At 45.6% G+C, this 16,441-nt stretch overlaps 1 protein-coding gene across 2 annotated transcripts in view; it reads left to right on the top strand.

Moving 5' to 3' along the window:
* The first annotated feature begins 3,743 nt into the window (after window positions 1-3,743).
* LOC308702370 (protein NLRC3-like) overlaps window positions 3,744-16,441 on the top strand; it is a 45,808-nt gene continuing 33,110 nt past the window's right edge. For both annotated transcript variants that reach the window (XM_081385175.1, XM_081385176.1), the window contains exon 1: window positions 3,744-3,879. The gene's annotated coding sequence lies outside the window, so the exon portion shown is untranslated. The remainder of the gene's footprint in view (window positions 3,880-16,441) is intronic.

Below are 16,441 nucleotides of genomic sequence, written 5' to 3' on the forward strand. Positions count from 1 at the left end.
ATTTTCCTGGTTGTGACCATTTTGAGCCGGCGCTTTGAAAAGCACTTTGTTCAGCTGTCTTAGATCCAGAATGGGTCTGAGACCCCCGTCTTTTTTCGGTACCAGAAAATATCTGCTGTATAGACCCCCTTCGCTCTGAGCTTGAGATAAAGGCTCTATGGCCCCTTTGCCCAACAGTTTCACTATTTCGGCTCGAAGTAGATGTGCTACTTCCATTTTCACCGTAGTTTCGGTTCGCGCCGCGCAACGGCAGGGACGTCGAGCGAACTGTAGCGAATAGTCTAGTAGAATAATCTTTTATAATGTTCAGCACCCATTCTGATACCCCTGGCAGCTTTGCCCATGCACTTGTACGAATAGCTAGAGGTTGAATGAGATCTGGGCTTTGACCGCGACATAATGGCGGCCGGAGAGCTTCTGTATGCTGTAACATAGACGCCGTGCTTGCAGCGTACGAGGTGGGGGGGCACGCTGATCACAGCGGGTAGCCTGCCCGCACTCGACTCTCTTATGGCGGCTTGCTGAGAGAGCGAGCGGGGTGTCTGTGTCTGTGTCATGTCTGTGAGTGAATGTGGGCGCGGGACAGCTGGCACATTTACTATACTGAGAACACCGTCGGCTTGAGCCGACTGTATGTGTGTTGGTTTCGTTTTTACAGAAGACTTTGTCCAAGACTTTGAGGCCTCGGGCTTTATCTCACCATTGAGTGCAACGCAGATGCAGCCTGTCCAGCGGCGGTGTAAGCGCGACTGTGCATGGCTGAAGTTGTGTGGCACGCTTTGGCGAATAGCCAGATAGCGTCATCATGTCTTGTGACGGCGTTTGTTTGCAGGCGTGTATGTATTATAACAGGCTCGTTTACTGCAATATTGATATTTCCAGTCGCCTGAACTTAAGAGGGGACTGAGAAATGTGTGAGAAATGGAGGTTGGTCCAGCCTTGGCGGGACTAAAACACTCTCTTTCCTCCTTTCGCCGGTGAGTGACGCACGCGAACAGGGCGGGGTAGCTTTCTTGTAACGTAAAGAAAGCTAGCCCATTGCAGGAACCATCCCTCCACTGCGGCCGCTGTCCGTCAGTGAGAGACTCGGCGAAGCAGGCGAAGCTGGCGGGCGAATCGGCGAGCTTTTGCTGGTTGGAGGAGGCACCGCAGCGGGCGGAGGTGCAGTCTCGGTGAAAGATGCCAGGCGAGTCCTCAGAGTCACCATGGGCATCAGCTCGTAGTGAGGGCAGCCGCCGCCGGCGAGCGCGAGAGCTGCATGATCCTCACCCAGGCAGGAAACGCAGATGACATGGCGGTCCCCGTCGCTGAGTGGGGCTCGGCACGAGCCACAGAAGGAACGAGACATCTTAACAAAGACGCTCGGCTCTTTTAGTAGGGAGTGTGAGTCGCCGGGGCGAACACACACTTAGAGAGAAAAGGATATAGAAGCCGGATAGTGTAGCAGGAATGGCGACTGAAGGCGGCGAGTTGTGGCCAGTGTCTTCAGATGCGAAGGCTCGTCCCGCAGAAGGGATCCAGCGATGCGTGCGCTTCGCTGAAGAAATGAAAAATCAGATTCGATCAGCCTATCGAGCTATATTTATAAGCCTAAGCCACACCCGTTTCGGCGGGACGTGACGTAGTGGGCGACGAAGCGCCCTCATTGGACATGACGTCATGAGGGGCCTCTCTCGATAGGCTGCTGCAGTTGCCGCAGGGCAGTCAATGGGCGCGCGAGCTGTCTCGCCTATGTCTGCATGCTGCCGCAACGCGTTTTGCATTATTACAAAATTAAGGATAATTTTTTTGGCTTCAATATCTCGCGGAAAAGAGATTTTCCCCTAGTGTAAGATATTACGCAGTACGAGAGACCTCTCATAAGAGAACCCTGATCACCACAATGGTGGCTTAAAATTACGTTTTTCTCCTTCAGCCAATAGTAGCTATTCAAAGGCGGGTCTTGGGGTGGCCATATATCGCTATCTAGCTAGAGAGGACTGATCTGCGCATGCCCACAGGTCATAAACTTACTTTTTCTAAATGAATCCAGCTGAAGTAGACTGAGCTGGTAAGATTTTTCAACCTCAAAGTACAAGTAACTTACTAAAAGCGAGTGTTAATAGCAGGTTGAAAACAAATGATTAAGGTCAATTTACTATTTTTAATTAAATACCATGTTTGCATTTACAGTGTATGGCTACATTCACACTTCCAGTCACAATCCGATTATTTTTGTATCCGATAGGAATCTGATCTAAAATGATGTCCACACTGTGTGTCGCAACTGTTCAGATACGATTTGTGTGTCCATGCAGCTCTTTCGTTTTCCGGAATATCTGCATTGGTTTCTATGTCAATGACGTTGCGTTGATGGAAGGGTTTGCATTTGCAGTAGAGATGCTGTCTTATTTACATTTTACAACATGGAAATGTGTAGCGCCGCGCTGGACTACTGCGTCTTGAGCCTGCTGAAGAACTGTAGGAGGCTGGTATGCACAGCTTTTTTGAGAGGGGGTAAAATCTCTGCGTGGCGGGGGGAGCTGCCACTCGACCTATCACTCAACTCGACACCGCTAGGGGCAGCTGCCACTCGACCCGTCACTGTTAAATGCACCTGCCTCGGGACCTTACACAATATAGCCTACTGTATAAGGTATTTGCATTGTTCTTGTAAAAAAAAAAAAAAAAAAAAAAAAAAAAAACCGCGTTTACTAAGCAGTGAGCATTAAGTAATAAAAACTTTGCTTCAGTGACCATATTAAATCAAAGACTATGCTTCAATGATCTGCGAGCACAAAGTATTAAATAAACTGCGAACCGCCCCCCCCCCCCCCAAAAAAAAAAGAAGAAAAAAAAGGGTGGAAGACACAATACACGGAAGAGACGATGGGTGATCGTACGAGAGATCCGATAACGGCTAAATAAGTGTGGTATACACATGTTAGGTGTAATAAGTGTTGTGAAGACTGGTTAATTTTGTTTGAGTAGGCTATATGTTCATTCGCTTTTTAAGAGTTAAATTCAAGATATAGGGTAGACTGTGTACAGTTGAGACATAGGTAGCTAGTTGAGACACCTTAAATAACTTGCGTTCGCAGCAAGCACAAGTTGTGATTTTTGCTGTGCACATGCATATTAGTGTCCTCTTTGATCGTGGGAAATTTGAACAATGGACGCATCTTCGATCCGAAGATATAGGGAAAAGTTTTTTTTCTAAAGGACGTTCACTTCACCATGCACTCTCCACAATGAATAGCTTATTATCCCTATATGACTGTTAACGTATCACCACAAACGTTATACACCACATATGGGTACAGTTGAGACAAGGTTGAGACAAAAAGCACCTTATTTTTATGAGCTAATTGTGGAAAATATAAACTACTTGTGGGTATTATTGATGGATAATGTCTTAGTCTACAAGCTAATGAAATGTCATGTGGCATGTGATCTGGAAATTCACTTCTTTTCAGTATCTATTTTTGTGTGAAAAATCAAAATGCAAAAAGTGTCTCAACTGTACTCAGTCTACCCTATCTCCTTCATTTCCTGCTTCTAAGCGCATGCAGCATAAAGCTTCTTTCGTTATTGTTTGTGACTGAAAGCGAGAAACCAGACGGCTATTGACTGCAAACATTAATTTTTTAGTTATTCGTGGATGAGACTGATTTCTGAGAACCGAGAAACTCTGGACCAGGCAGCACTCAATATCCCCGCGGGAACCGAGGAGAGAAGCGCGCCGCCCCTCTGCAGACTAACGGGGCCGGGGAGACTACAGGACTATCAGCCGCTTCTAGGGGGGAAACTGTTGCATGTTGGTGAATAAGTACGCTGGTGAATAAGGATACCCTGTAACAGAAGCCGCGGAGTTCATCCGCCTGAAAAACAGGCGTTCAGGTGATCTGTTGATTTATTTTGGTTCATTAGAATGAAGAGGCCATTTCAGGGGTTTTCATCCACAAACACACACACACACACACACACACACACACACACACACACACACACACACACACACGCACACACGCACACACGCACACACAGTAAAAAGTACGCAACCTACGTTACGTAGTCCGTGTACCGTGTACTTTTTAATAGTTTGTTTTTCAATTTGAAATGAAATAGCCTAAGTAAAAACGAGAAAACGCGCCTTTATTCGTAAAAATTATTATTATTATTTTTTTTTTTGGTTCACGGGTCAAAGACGGATAATGGATAAATGATAAATTATATATAAACTATTTTATTCATGTATTTGTTGAACATTAATAGAAAGGCAGTCATATCCGAAAAATATATATTTACAAAGACTGAGATTACATTCAATTTTCACATCAAATTCTACACAACATAGCCTACAAGTAGCCTAAGTTAAAGAAAGGAAAGAAAAAATAAATAAGTAGCCTAAAGGAATAAAAGGAGAAGTAGAGGAGTTTACGTTTTTTTTATATATATAAACCATAATCCTCAAATAAAGAATACAAATAGGCCTACTTTACTTTGGGACTTTTCATCCCTCTAAATGTCTCCAAAAATATTAGAAATTCCTCTTTAAAAACCAATAACCAGGGAATTTACATTTGTGTATGTAAAATTTCAGCAAAAGCAACAAGATACATTTTTTAGAAATAAAAACGAATAAGTACAAAAATTGCATTTCTCTCATTTTTTATAGGCCTAACTATAATTTGGACATTACAACCTGCAATTACACGTTATATCTTGCTCACAATTCTAAGGGGGGAAAAAATGTCAGAACTGAGAGGTCACAATAAATAACCTAAACCACATGTCATATTGTCAACATAGTAGGCTAGGCTATGAAGCAGAATAGTGGGTCATATGTCTAATGCTTTTTTAAAACTTATGGCTTTCTTCTTCATAAAATGAGTCGGACATCATCACATTTTTGTATACATTTTTATTTATTTACAACATTAGTAAGCTACAGGACATCATCTTTCAAAACATGACCTGCGCGAGAGAGAGAAAAAAGCGAATGCGTCATTGTACCCAGCACTTCTGAAAATGCACTTCCGAGTGTGTCTCTGTCCCCATTTCAAACCAAACTGACGCCCATGATTCTGTGGCGGAAACAAGCTTTCATTAAAGAGAGAATGACACAGAGGCACGGTGAATATCAAGAGTGAATATCATCTAGTAAGTAGCCTAATGCAGTTTGAACTTCATGTGGAAATCTACTCAACATTATAGCCTATAATTGTATTGGAGGCTGTAGAATGCACTGATTGCTATTACGGTTCTAAATCACCTTAGATGATTATTTACCCAATTAATGTCCAGTAACTAGGAGAAGAGTAAAGAAGCCAGAGACAAAGATAAAATTAACTCAATGTATTGATTGATCAAATAAAATAATGAATAATTTCCTCACAATGTCAGCAAAATGCAAATCTCACAATAAAACAGCGTAGGCCTATTAGTGCAGCAGATTAATGGCATATTTCAAGAGAATCGTTCAAATTGGTATAGAAGCATGAAATTTGGCACAGATACTCTCTAAGGGTCACTCTTTGGGAAAAAGGCGCTGGACATCCAAAAATTCAACATGGCGGCCATTTTTTCAAGATGGCCGCTATTTCTGTCAAATGCTCATTATGTCAATCGTTCAAACAATGATGTAGGCATAACATTTTGTGAAAATACTCTCCTCAGAATGTTTTTTTTGGAAAACGGTGCTTGTCCCTCAAAAATTCAAGATGGCTACCATTTTTCAAGATGGCCGCCATTTTTCAAGATGGCCGCCATTTTTCTTGAATCCTTAATTTTTTTTTTTTCAAATGGTGATGCTATCATGAAATTTGGTACAAATATTCTTAAAGGAACATTATCATGGAAAAAGATGTGTGCCACTCAAAAATTCAAGATGGCGACCATTTTCAAGATGGCCACCATTTCTGTCAGAGCTCAATTTAATGTTAAGGAAGGTTTTGTTTAATAGAGTGAACGTCATTACACAACCAGGGCACACTGGTGACTTCACTGCTGTGGAACTCAGCATGGGATTCAGTGTCAGCTGATCTAGTTTTACTTTCACTGTAGTTCTTGACTAGTAGTAATAGTATAGCTAAGTTTAGTGTCCCTAAACCACACCCGAATTGACAGGTTGTGCCAGCGTGGGAGAGCCGAGCCAAGGGTAAGCGGGGCAATACATGACTTGTTCATGTATGCTTACCTGGAAGGTGTACAGATCACACGGGACTTAAATGGCACTGGATGAATGATCGGGCTAGGTGTAGGTGACCCGTACCTAGTTGTATCCCATACCTGAATGTGTACTATGTCTATGATTGAGGTGGTAAAAGGATAACCCCTCGGCCTTAATCAGACAACAAACCTCCAAAATGGCAAATGGAAATCCCATGTCAGCCAAGAGGCCAACTGATTGGATGAAATGTTGTCTTTGTCAGACAGACACAAAGGAACCCCTCCAATCACCACCTACCCATCATGTTTCTCAACATGATGGCTATAAAATGATTGCCACCAACATTCCACTCTTTCACAAGATGAACAAAATGCCAATGACCCTGGACCTGGAAAGACTGGTGGTGGTATAGAAGCTACTTTGAGAAGGAACCAAGCAAAGTATCACTACAATTGTCGACTTCGGTTCAACAACACAAAGTTACTTCGTGCCCAGAAGCAACAATCCGATGCTCAATGTAGTGAGACAGATGAAGGCCAAACAAAGCATCGCAGAACCATGATGCAGAAAAGTCTAGATGATCAGGTTTGCTTTTTTTGTGATAACATATCTCCTGAATCTGACCTACGTCAGGTAATGACACTGCAACTGAATGACATACATGAATGTGCACAAACACTGAATGATGCTAAATTATTGTCTCAACTAAGTGGTGCTGATGCCATTGCACAGGAGCTGAAATACCATCATTTGTGTCTCATTCATCTTTACAACAGAGAGAAACTCCACCTCAGAAGGCTTGAGAAAGAGTCACAGAGTGAAACGATTCAACCAGCCATCTTTCTTATGGCTCTTTCTGAACTGGTCACCTATATTGTTGAAACCAGTCTTAATTCTGATGGTCCTTCTGCCTTCCCTCTCGCAGATACAGTGGGGAGAACAAGTATTTGATACACTGCTGATTTTGCAGGTTTTCCTACTTACAAAGCATGTAGAAGACTGTAATTTTTATCATAGGTACTCTTCAACTGTGAGTGACGGAATCTAAAACAAAAATCCAGAAAATCACATTGTATGATTTTTAAGTAATTAATTTGCATTTTATTGCAAGACATAAGTATTTGATACATCAGAAAAGCAGAACTTAATATTTGGTACAGAAACCTTTGTTTGCAATTACAGAGATCATACGTTTCCTGTAGTTCTTGACCAGGTTTGCACACACTGCAGCAGGGGTTCTGGCCCACTCCTCCATACAGACCTTCTCCAGATCCTGCAGGTGTCGGGGCTGTCACTGGGCAATACGAACTTTCAGCTCCTCCAAAGATCTTCTATTGGGTTCAAGTCTGGAGACTGGCTAGGCCACTCCAGGACCTTGAGATGCTTCTTACGGAGCCACTCCTTAGTTGCCCTGGCTGTGTGTTTCGGGTCGTTGTCCTGCTGGAAGACCCAGCCACGACCCATCTTCAATGCTCTTACTAAGGGAAGGAGGTTGTTGGCCAAGATCTCGCAATACATGGCCCCATCCATCCTCCCCTCAATACGGTGCAGTCGGCCTGTCCCCTTTGCAGAAAAGCATCCCCAAAGAATGATGTTTCCACCTCCATGCTTCACGGTTGGGATGGTGTTCTTGGGGTTGTACTCATCCTTCTTCTTCCTCCAAACACGACGAGTGGAGTTTAGACCAAAAAGCTCTATTTTTGTCTCATCAGACCACATGACCTTCTCCCATTCCTCCTCTGGATCATCCAGATGGTCATTGGCAAACTTCAGACGGGCCTGGACATGCTTCGGCTTGAGCAGGGGGACCTTGCGTGCACTGCAGGATTTTAATCCATGACGGCATAGTGTGTTACTACTAATGGTTTTCTTTGAGACTGTCTTCCCTGCTCTCTTCAGGTCATTGACCAGGTTCTGCCGTGTAGTTCTGGGCTGATCCCTCACCTTCCTCATAATCAATGATGCCCCACGAGGTGAGATTTTGCATGGTGCCCCAGATGGAGGGAGATTGACCGTCATCTTGAACTTCTTCCATTTTCTAATAATTGCGCCAACAGTTGTTGCCTTCTCACCAAGCTGCTTGCCTATTGTCCTGTAGCCCATCCCAGCCTTGAGCAGGTCTACAATTTTATCCCTGATGTCCTTACAAAGCTCTCTGGTCTTGGCCATTGTGGAGAGGTTAGAGTCTGTTTGATTGAGAACAGGTGCCGTTAATACAGGTAATGAGTAGAGAACCGGAGGGCTTCTTAAAGAAAAACTAACAGGTCTGAGAGAGTCGGAATTCTTACTGGTTGGTAGGTGATCAAATACTTAAATGTCATGCAATAAAATGCAAATTAATTATTTAAAAATCATACAATGTGATTTTCTGGATTTCCGTCTCTCACAGTTGAAGTGTACCTATGATAAAAATTACAGACCTCTACATGCTTTGTAAGTAGGAAAACATTCAAAATCAGCAGTGTATCCAATACTTGTTCTCCCCACTGTATGTGCAACCTGTACCAGTAGCGTATCCTTTTTTCTAACAGTGGCCCTTCCTCTCTGTGGACTACACCTTGCCGTGGTGGAGAGGCTTGTGTATGAACTCCATTGAACCTGAGAGCTATGCCGGCGGGGATTTTATATCCCTGGCAAGTTTAACTAAGCTGGACAGGTCAAAGAAGAGGAGGCAGACAAAGCAGACATTATAACTATTTGACAGAAATGGTGGCCATCTTGAAAATGGTGGCCATCCTGAATTTTTGAGTGGCACATACCTTTTTCCAAAAGAGTGTTCCTTGAAGAGTATTTCTGCCTAATTGTATGCTTGCATCACCATTTTAAAAATTTAAATAATTAAGGTGAGACACTACGGGTGAATAGGGTAAAAATAAAAAAACTAGCAGATATCACCATGAAACTTTCCCAGTTGATTACCTACATTAAGATGAGAAAAAATGTATTAAAAGTTTTCTGTAATTTAATGTTTAAATTAGCAAATTAGGCAATATCTAATTAAATATGCGCTAATTTGTATATATTTTAAAAAACGAAATCTGAGTATTGGATAATATTTTTTCATTGTGTTCACATATTAGATGGGGAAAAAATACAGAGGCATTTATGGATATCTACTTTTGTTATCCTGTAAATCATAATATACTGTCAATAGCCTTAAAAAATAATTTTCGCCATGTTTTTTGGAATAAAATGTTATATAAATCAGGCTAGGAAAAATATATTTACAGATCCCTCTGTAAATGTCTTCATAATATAACTAGGTACAAGACTGGAAAGATTGGTGTATATAGGTGCTACTGAAGTGGAGATTTCAGACTTGGAGTATGAGAGAAAGGTCATTTTGAGAAAACGGGCTTTAAAGATTTATCATCAGCCAATGAGATTGCGCATTCAGCCCTTTTACTTTCGCGATTGGTTGCTGATAAAAAAGAAATGACCATATTTGGATCCGACAGCATTGTACAGTGAAGAGAGAGCTTTCCAGCGGTGCCTGTGAAGACAGAGAGCAGACAGAGATCGCGGATCGGCGGGAGGATTTACAACGACAACTTTTGTTGAATTTACGCGAAATCTACAGACGCAAACAGACAAAGTGTAGTAAAATAAAGATCTAAATGTGTTTTTTGGACTTTTTTTCACCACAGTCTGAAAGAAGACATGTTATTGAAGACAAATATCCAAAAATCTCAAAATTGACCAGTAAAAAATAAAACAATGTTTTTGCCTGCCATGTCTCACCTTAATATTCGACAGGAACAGTGGCCATCTTTAAAAATGGCGGCCATCTTAAATTTTTGAGGGACAAGCATCTTTTTCTATTAACATGTCCTTTAGAGAGTATATTTGTATCAAATTTTATGCTTGGATCACTGTTTGAATAATTGATATAATAAGCATTGAATAGCAATGGCGGCCATTTTGAAAAATGGCCGCCATATTGAATTTTTGAGTGGCCAACGCCTTTTTCCAAAATAGTGGCCCTTAGAGAGTATCTGTGCCAAATTTCATGCTTCTATACCAAAGTGAACGATTTTTTTACTAATCTGCTGCACTATATGCAAAATAAATAAACAATAAAAAAAATGCGTATATCTTCAAAACATACAATTATATTAAGAGAGGGCGTGGTAATAAGTGGTGGTAATGAGTGTACTCAGTCCTAGGAAGTCCCAAATATTCCAAGAGAAGTCCACTTAATTGAAGAAGAGGCAGATGTCATCAGAAGTAGACGAAAGGGTTGGTTGAGTAGATCTTCAGACGAAAGGGTTAAATGCTGCGATGTTCTTCAGTATGTGTGATGGGTTTGTGTGACTAGGTCAGCTGGACAAAATGTAGATGAACGTATGCATGTGTGTGTGGTTCTATAAATAAACAAACAAGCTAAATTAGTTTCTGTTAAACTCTTACACAAAATGCTGCATTATTACATTACATGATTGAACGTGAGATACATCACAAACGTGTGATACACGCATAATATAGCAGCTGTTCATTTATAACTGAAGAAATATCTTATTAATACATTAAACAGAATATAAAACAATGATTATAAGATAAAATAAATGTAAGATAAGCACTTACAATCTGCAATGACGCACGCACTGGTATTCACCACAGAATTCTAGCCACCTCAGGAGCGATCACACAACATCAGCCGCCCATCACTTTGAAATATCAAACTGCTCACCAGCTATTTATAATTCTAAGACTTTATGGCCTTCTGATGCACCTCAACTTGTCTCGTTTACTTGCAACTGGTCGCGCACCACCTTTCTACTCTCTTTCCTCGATTGCCGCGATCATCTGATCTCGCGCCACATTACTTCAGAACTCTTTTTTTGCCGCGAATATGCGATCTTGCCTCATCTTCACAGAACTCGCGAGACTTCAGATCCAAACTCCGCCCACTCGGCAAACGTGAACACTTGAATACACTTGAATAGAACATTGAACAACTACAATAACAACATAAATATAAAATGACCATGCCCTTTTGCACACTAATCCTGGTTCTCTTACGAGAGGTCTCTCTTACTGCGTAAGATATCTTACGCTAGGGGAAAATCCTTTTTCCGCGAGATATTGAAGCCAAAAATTATCCTTAATTTTTCAATAATGCAAAACGCGTTGCGGCAGCATACAGACATAGGCGAGGCAGCTCGCGCGCCTATTGGCTGTTCTGCGGCAACTGCAGCAGCCTATCGAGCGAGGCCTGGCGTGACGCCAGACTCAATGAGGGTGCTTCGCGCCCGCTGCATCACATCCCGCCGAAACGGGCGTGGTCTAGGCCTATAAATACAGCTCGCAGGCAGCTAATATCTGATTTTTCATCCTTCAAGGGAAGCACATGCATCGCTGGAGCTGGAGAGAAGCCGCGCCGTTGAGAGAGAGCACCTTCAGCGGGACGAGTCACTGAAGTCGCTGGCCGCGCCGCCTTCCTTGCCTTCCTGCTGCGCTTTCCGGCGCCTATATCCTTCTCATTCTCTGTATTGTGTGTGTGTGTGTTGCTACCGTGAGCAGCGTCTTTTTAAAGATGCCTTCCTGCGGCTTGTGCAGAGCCACACTCAGCGACGGGGACCGCCATGTGATCTGCGTTTCCTGCCTGGGTGAGGAACATGCAGCTCTCGCGCTCGCTGACGGCGGCTGCCCTCACTGTGAGCTACTGCCCATGGCGACTCTGAGGACTCACCTGGCCTTCTTCGCCGAGACTGCTCCCCCGCGTGCCGCGGTGTCGCGCCGTAAAAAGCACCGTGCCCAGCGGGTCCCGGAACCTTCCCTCAGCCGCCAAAGCTCGCCGGTTCGCCCGCCTGCTTCACCGGCTTCATCAGCCTCTCTTCCTGACGGGCAGCGGCCGCTGTCTACCGCCGCTTCCTTCGACATCGCTGACGAGGAAGCCCTGCTGGGAGAAAAGGATTCCTGCTCTATCCTGGCATCAGGCAGTGAGGATTGGGCGAGCTCTGAGGATCTCGCGCCCCCTGGCCGCACTTCGTCAGGCAAGAGAGCGTCCATCGAGACGGAGCTCATGCCAGTGCTCGCACAGGCCGCGGTGAGCCTCGACCTCGAGTGGTCTTCGCCCGAGCAGCCCGCTTCGCCTGCGTCCAAACCAGCGCCCTTTCTTCCTGAGTTACCCGAAGAAGTCGCTAAATCCTGGAATGCCACCTATTCAGCTAGAATGCGTCCATCTGTTTCTCTGGCATTCTCTGCAGTCGACGATGCCAAAAACAGGGGATACCATTCGCTGCCGCCGGTCAAAGAGGCGATAGCGGCCCACTTATGCCCGCCCTCCGCAGGGCGGCGCGCTAAGCTGGCCCTACCCTCCAAAGCTTGCCGCACGACGTCAAGCCTGCTCCTCCGCACTTTCTCCGCCGCCGGGCAAGCTGTGTCAGCGCTGCAAACCATGGCCACACTTCAGATCTTCCAGGCCGATCTCCTCCGAAAGCTGGATGAGAAGGGACCTGAAGCGATCTGCGTGCCGGACTTGAGGAGCGCCACGGACCTCGCTCTCCGTGCCACTAAGTCCGCGGCACAGGTCATTGGGTGAACTATGGCCTCTCTCACCGTGACTGAGAGGTACCTTTGGCTGACGCTCTCGGAGATGGCCGAGTCCGAGCGCACCGCGTTCCTCGACGCCCCGCTTTCTCCCGCCGGCCTCTTCGGATCATCCGTGAAGGACTTTGCGGAGAGATTCGCCGAGGTACAGAAAGCGTCACAGGCTATGAAGCACTTCCTCCCGAAGCGCTCCAGCTCTGCAGCAGGCCGTGCGAAACCGTCTGCACAGAGCTCACAGCCCCAGCCACCGCCCACTGCCGCCACTTCGCAGCGCCGGCAGGCCCGAAGCGCGAGACTGCGCTCCCGCTCATCCGGCCGCCGCCCCACCATGCGCGGCCCGCGGCCCAGGATTGTGGTAAAGCCAGAGGCCCCGAAGTCGTCCTAGCACGCCTAGGAAAACGACGGTGTTCGAGTCCCGCTGCGGCCGGACTTCCACCAAAGCTATTCGCTCGTCCAGTTCCAGCAAATGCGACTGGTCCAGTGCATCCACCTCGGGATGGGGAGCGCTGCTCGAGGGCAGACCGTTCTTCGGCCAGTGGTCAGAACGGGAGAAGCTCCTGCACATGAACTGCCTCGAAATGCTGGCAGTAGACAACGCGCTGACGCGTTTTTGTCCCCAAATAAAAGGACGCCACATCCTGGTCCGCTCGGACAACATGTCTGTGGTGTCCTACATAAATCGCCAGGGCGGCCTCAGGTCCAAGAACCTGCACAGGCTAGCAGAACGCCTCCTGGTGTGGGCTCAGTGCAACCTGCGCTCGCTGAGAGCAGCGCACGTGCCAGGACTCCTAAACATAGGACCAGACAGACTGTCCAGGAACAATGTTCCGGCAGGCGAATGGTGTCTACACCCACAGACAGTCCAACTGCTGTGGAGGAAATTTGGCAGAGCGGAAGTAGACTTGTTCGCGTCTCAAGAAAACGCTCACTACCCGGAGTTTTTCTCCAAGAGCAGGGACGCGCTGGCTCATGTATGGCCCCGCTGCCCGCTCTATGCTTTTCCCCCCGTCTCTCTCCTGCCTCAGGTGATAGAGCGGATCAGGGAAGAAGGATGCTCAGTGCTGCTCGTAGCGCCGCTCTGGAAGAACCAGCCCTGGTTCCCAGCTGTGATGCAGCTAGCGAGCACTGCCCTGTGGCCAGTGCCAGTGAGGAGAGACCTCCTCTCTCAGGCTTACGGCTCGATCTGGCATCCTCACCCGGAATTGTAGTCCCTTCATGTCTGGGCCATCAAGGGGTACATGCTGAGCTCCCTAAGGGAGTGATAAACACGATCACGCAGGCTAGAGCTCCGTCTACGAGATGTCTCTACTCCTCGAAATGGTCAGTGTTTTCGGGCTGGTGCACAGCCCGTGGCGTGTCACCCACAGACTGTGGAGTGACGGAGGTGCTTTCCTTCCTACAAGAGCAGTTGGATACGGGTAGAACCCCTTCCACGCTCAAAGTTTATGTGGCGGCTATAGCAGCGTTCTCAAGAACAACGCTTGGTCAGTCGATAGGAAGGAACGATTTAGTCATCCGCTTCCTTAGAGGGGCTAAGAGACTGAATCCTCCCAGACCTCCCTCAGTCCCTGTATGGGACCTTTCTACAGTACTGGAAGCCATGAAAGGTGGCCCATTCGAGCCTTTGCAGACGATTGATCTGAAACATCTGTCTTTCAAGACCGTGTTTCTGCTGGCTCTCGCTTCAGTGAAGCGCATAGGGGACTTACACGCGCTCTCAGTAAGCGCGACGTGCATGGAATTTGGGCCGAATGACTCTAGGGTTATACTCAAACCTAAGCACGGTTATGTTCCAAAATCCCTCAACACACCGTTTAGGGCGCAGGTCATTTCCCTGTCAGCCCTACCGGTCCCTGATGAGGAAAGAGACGCGAGCCTCCTTTGCCCAGTCAGGGCGTTGCGAGCTTATGTGTCTCGATCGTCTGCTTTCAGGCAGACAGAGCAGCTCTTTGTTTCGTTCAGTGGGCGCTCTAAAGGACTAGCCGTGTCGAAACAGAGCCTATCCAGATGGATAGTTGATGCTATTACGCTAGCATAGGCTTCTAAGGGCATGCAGTGCCCGTTGGGTGTCAGAGCGCTCTCCACAAGAGGCATGGCCTCTTCGTGGGCCTGGTCGAGTGGGATTGCCTTGCAAGATATTTGTACGGCGGCGGGCTGGGCCTCCCCGTCTACATTTATAAGGTTTTACAACCTAGAGGTTCCCGCCCTGCAGGCCAGGCTGCTGTCGGTCTAGTTAACCAGTATTGTCTGTCCTGATGCTATCAGCTCAGAATGCTGTGTCTGCTGAGCGCAGCTCAATGATCGACAGTGTGAAATAATAGCACAAGATGTGTTTGGGCAAATTGTGTAAGACCCACATTTCCCCATCAGTTCAGGCCATACCCCGCCCTGTCTGTATGATGTAACAAGCGTCTATGCGATGCTGCTATGTGTGGAAGAGTGCGGTTTCGCCCCTCCCTCTTCCCGGACTCCCTGTGAGTTCCCTGGGTGATTGTGCACTATATGAACCCCGGGCTTTCGCCCTTGGGTCTATGGTGTCAGATCCTTGCACGCACGGCGTCTTGCATTGGGTCCCCTAGCGTAAGATATCTTACGCAGTACGAGAGACCTCTCGTAAGAGAACGTACTCGGTTACTAACGTAACCTCGGTTCTCTCTAGAAGAGGGAACGAGTACTGCGTATCTTGCCGTGCATGCACACACTCTGGTTGCTTCGATGATGAAAAATCAGATATTAGCTGCCTGCGAGCTGTATTTATAGGCCTAGACCACACCCGTTTCGGCGGGATGTGACGCAGCGGGCGCAAAGCACCCTCATTGGGTCTGGCGTCACGCCAGGCCTCGCTCGATAGGCTGCTGCAGTTGGCTGGACAAGGTGTGGTCATTGCAAATACTGTAATGCAAAACTGCTGATGGTGGTGGGTACCGATGATGATAATTGGTAAATTAAAACTTTACTGTAACTGTAATCATAGCCGCGAGAGTGAGACAGCGAGATGATTGACAGGATGTTAGCGGAGGAAAAAGCGTGAAAGAAAGAAAGCAGGAAATAGGCCTTCTTTACAAGTTTTGGTTTACACTCAGAACGGAAATGGCAAAGCCTTACAGCATCAACACCTAAGCAGTGCACTGGTTTCTGCAACTTTGTTAATAACTGTCTCATTGTCTATAGACATGAGTATTTCCTTTTCTGTGTCCATTAGCATGAATGCCTTTAAATGCTCCTGAGACACTGAACTTCTTAGCCTGTTCTTAACAAATGTCAGTGTTGAGAAGCTTCTCTCACAGGCGATCTGAGTGATTGAGATTGTCAACAGAAACGTATATGCTAAACCAATGACATGGTACACTGTAAAATCTAATTAGTTGGACTTACTCAAAAAAAGCATGCAAACTGATTGCCTTAAAAAAAAAACAAGTGAAATAGGAATAGTATGTGGTACTACTGACAAATGCTTAGTTAGTATAGTTCACTTACACAAGAGTTCTAGTAACTAAAAAAGAACTGTAGAGAGTACTTGATAATTGACTTTAAATAAAATATAATTGTTACCATTGTTGTGTTTTGCAGGAATGTTGAAGTCTGTGTGACTCAAGTTTGATCAACTGCAAGATTGTCACAAATATAGAGGGATTATTTCAACACAGTTAAAAGTTTCACAAGGTGTTTAGGACATAAGTGTTAGCAACAAAATTATAAAAGATCATTAATTGACAAAATATAGTTATGTTATACATC

The sequence above is a fragment of the Scardinius erythrophthalmus genome, assembly GCF_964197995.2.
Source record: "Scardinius erythrophthalmus genome assembly, chromosome: 14".
Classification (NCBI taxonomy): domain Eukaryota; kingdom Metazoa; phylum Chordata; class Actinopteri; order Cypriniformes; family Leuciscidae; genus Scardinius; species Scardinius erythrophthalmus.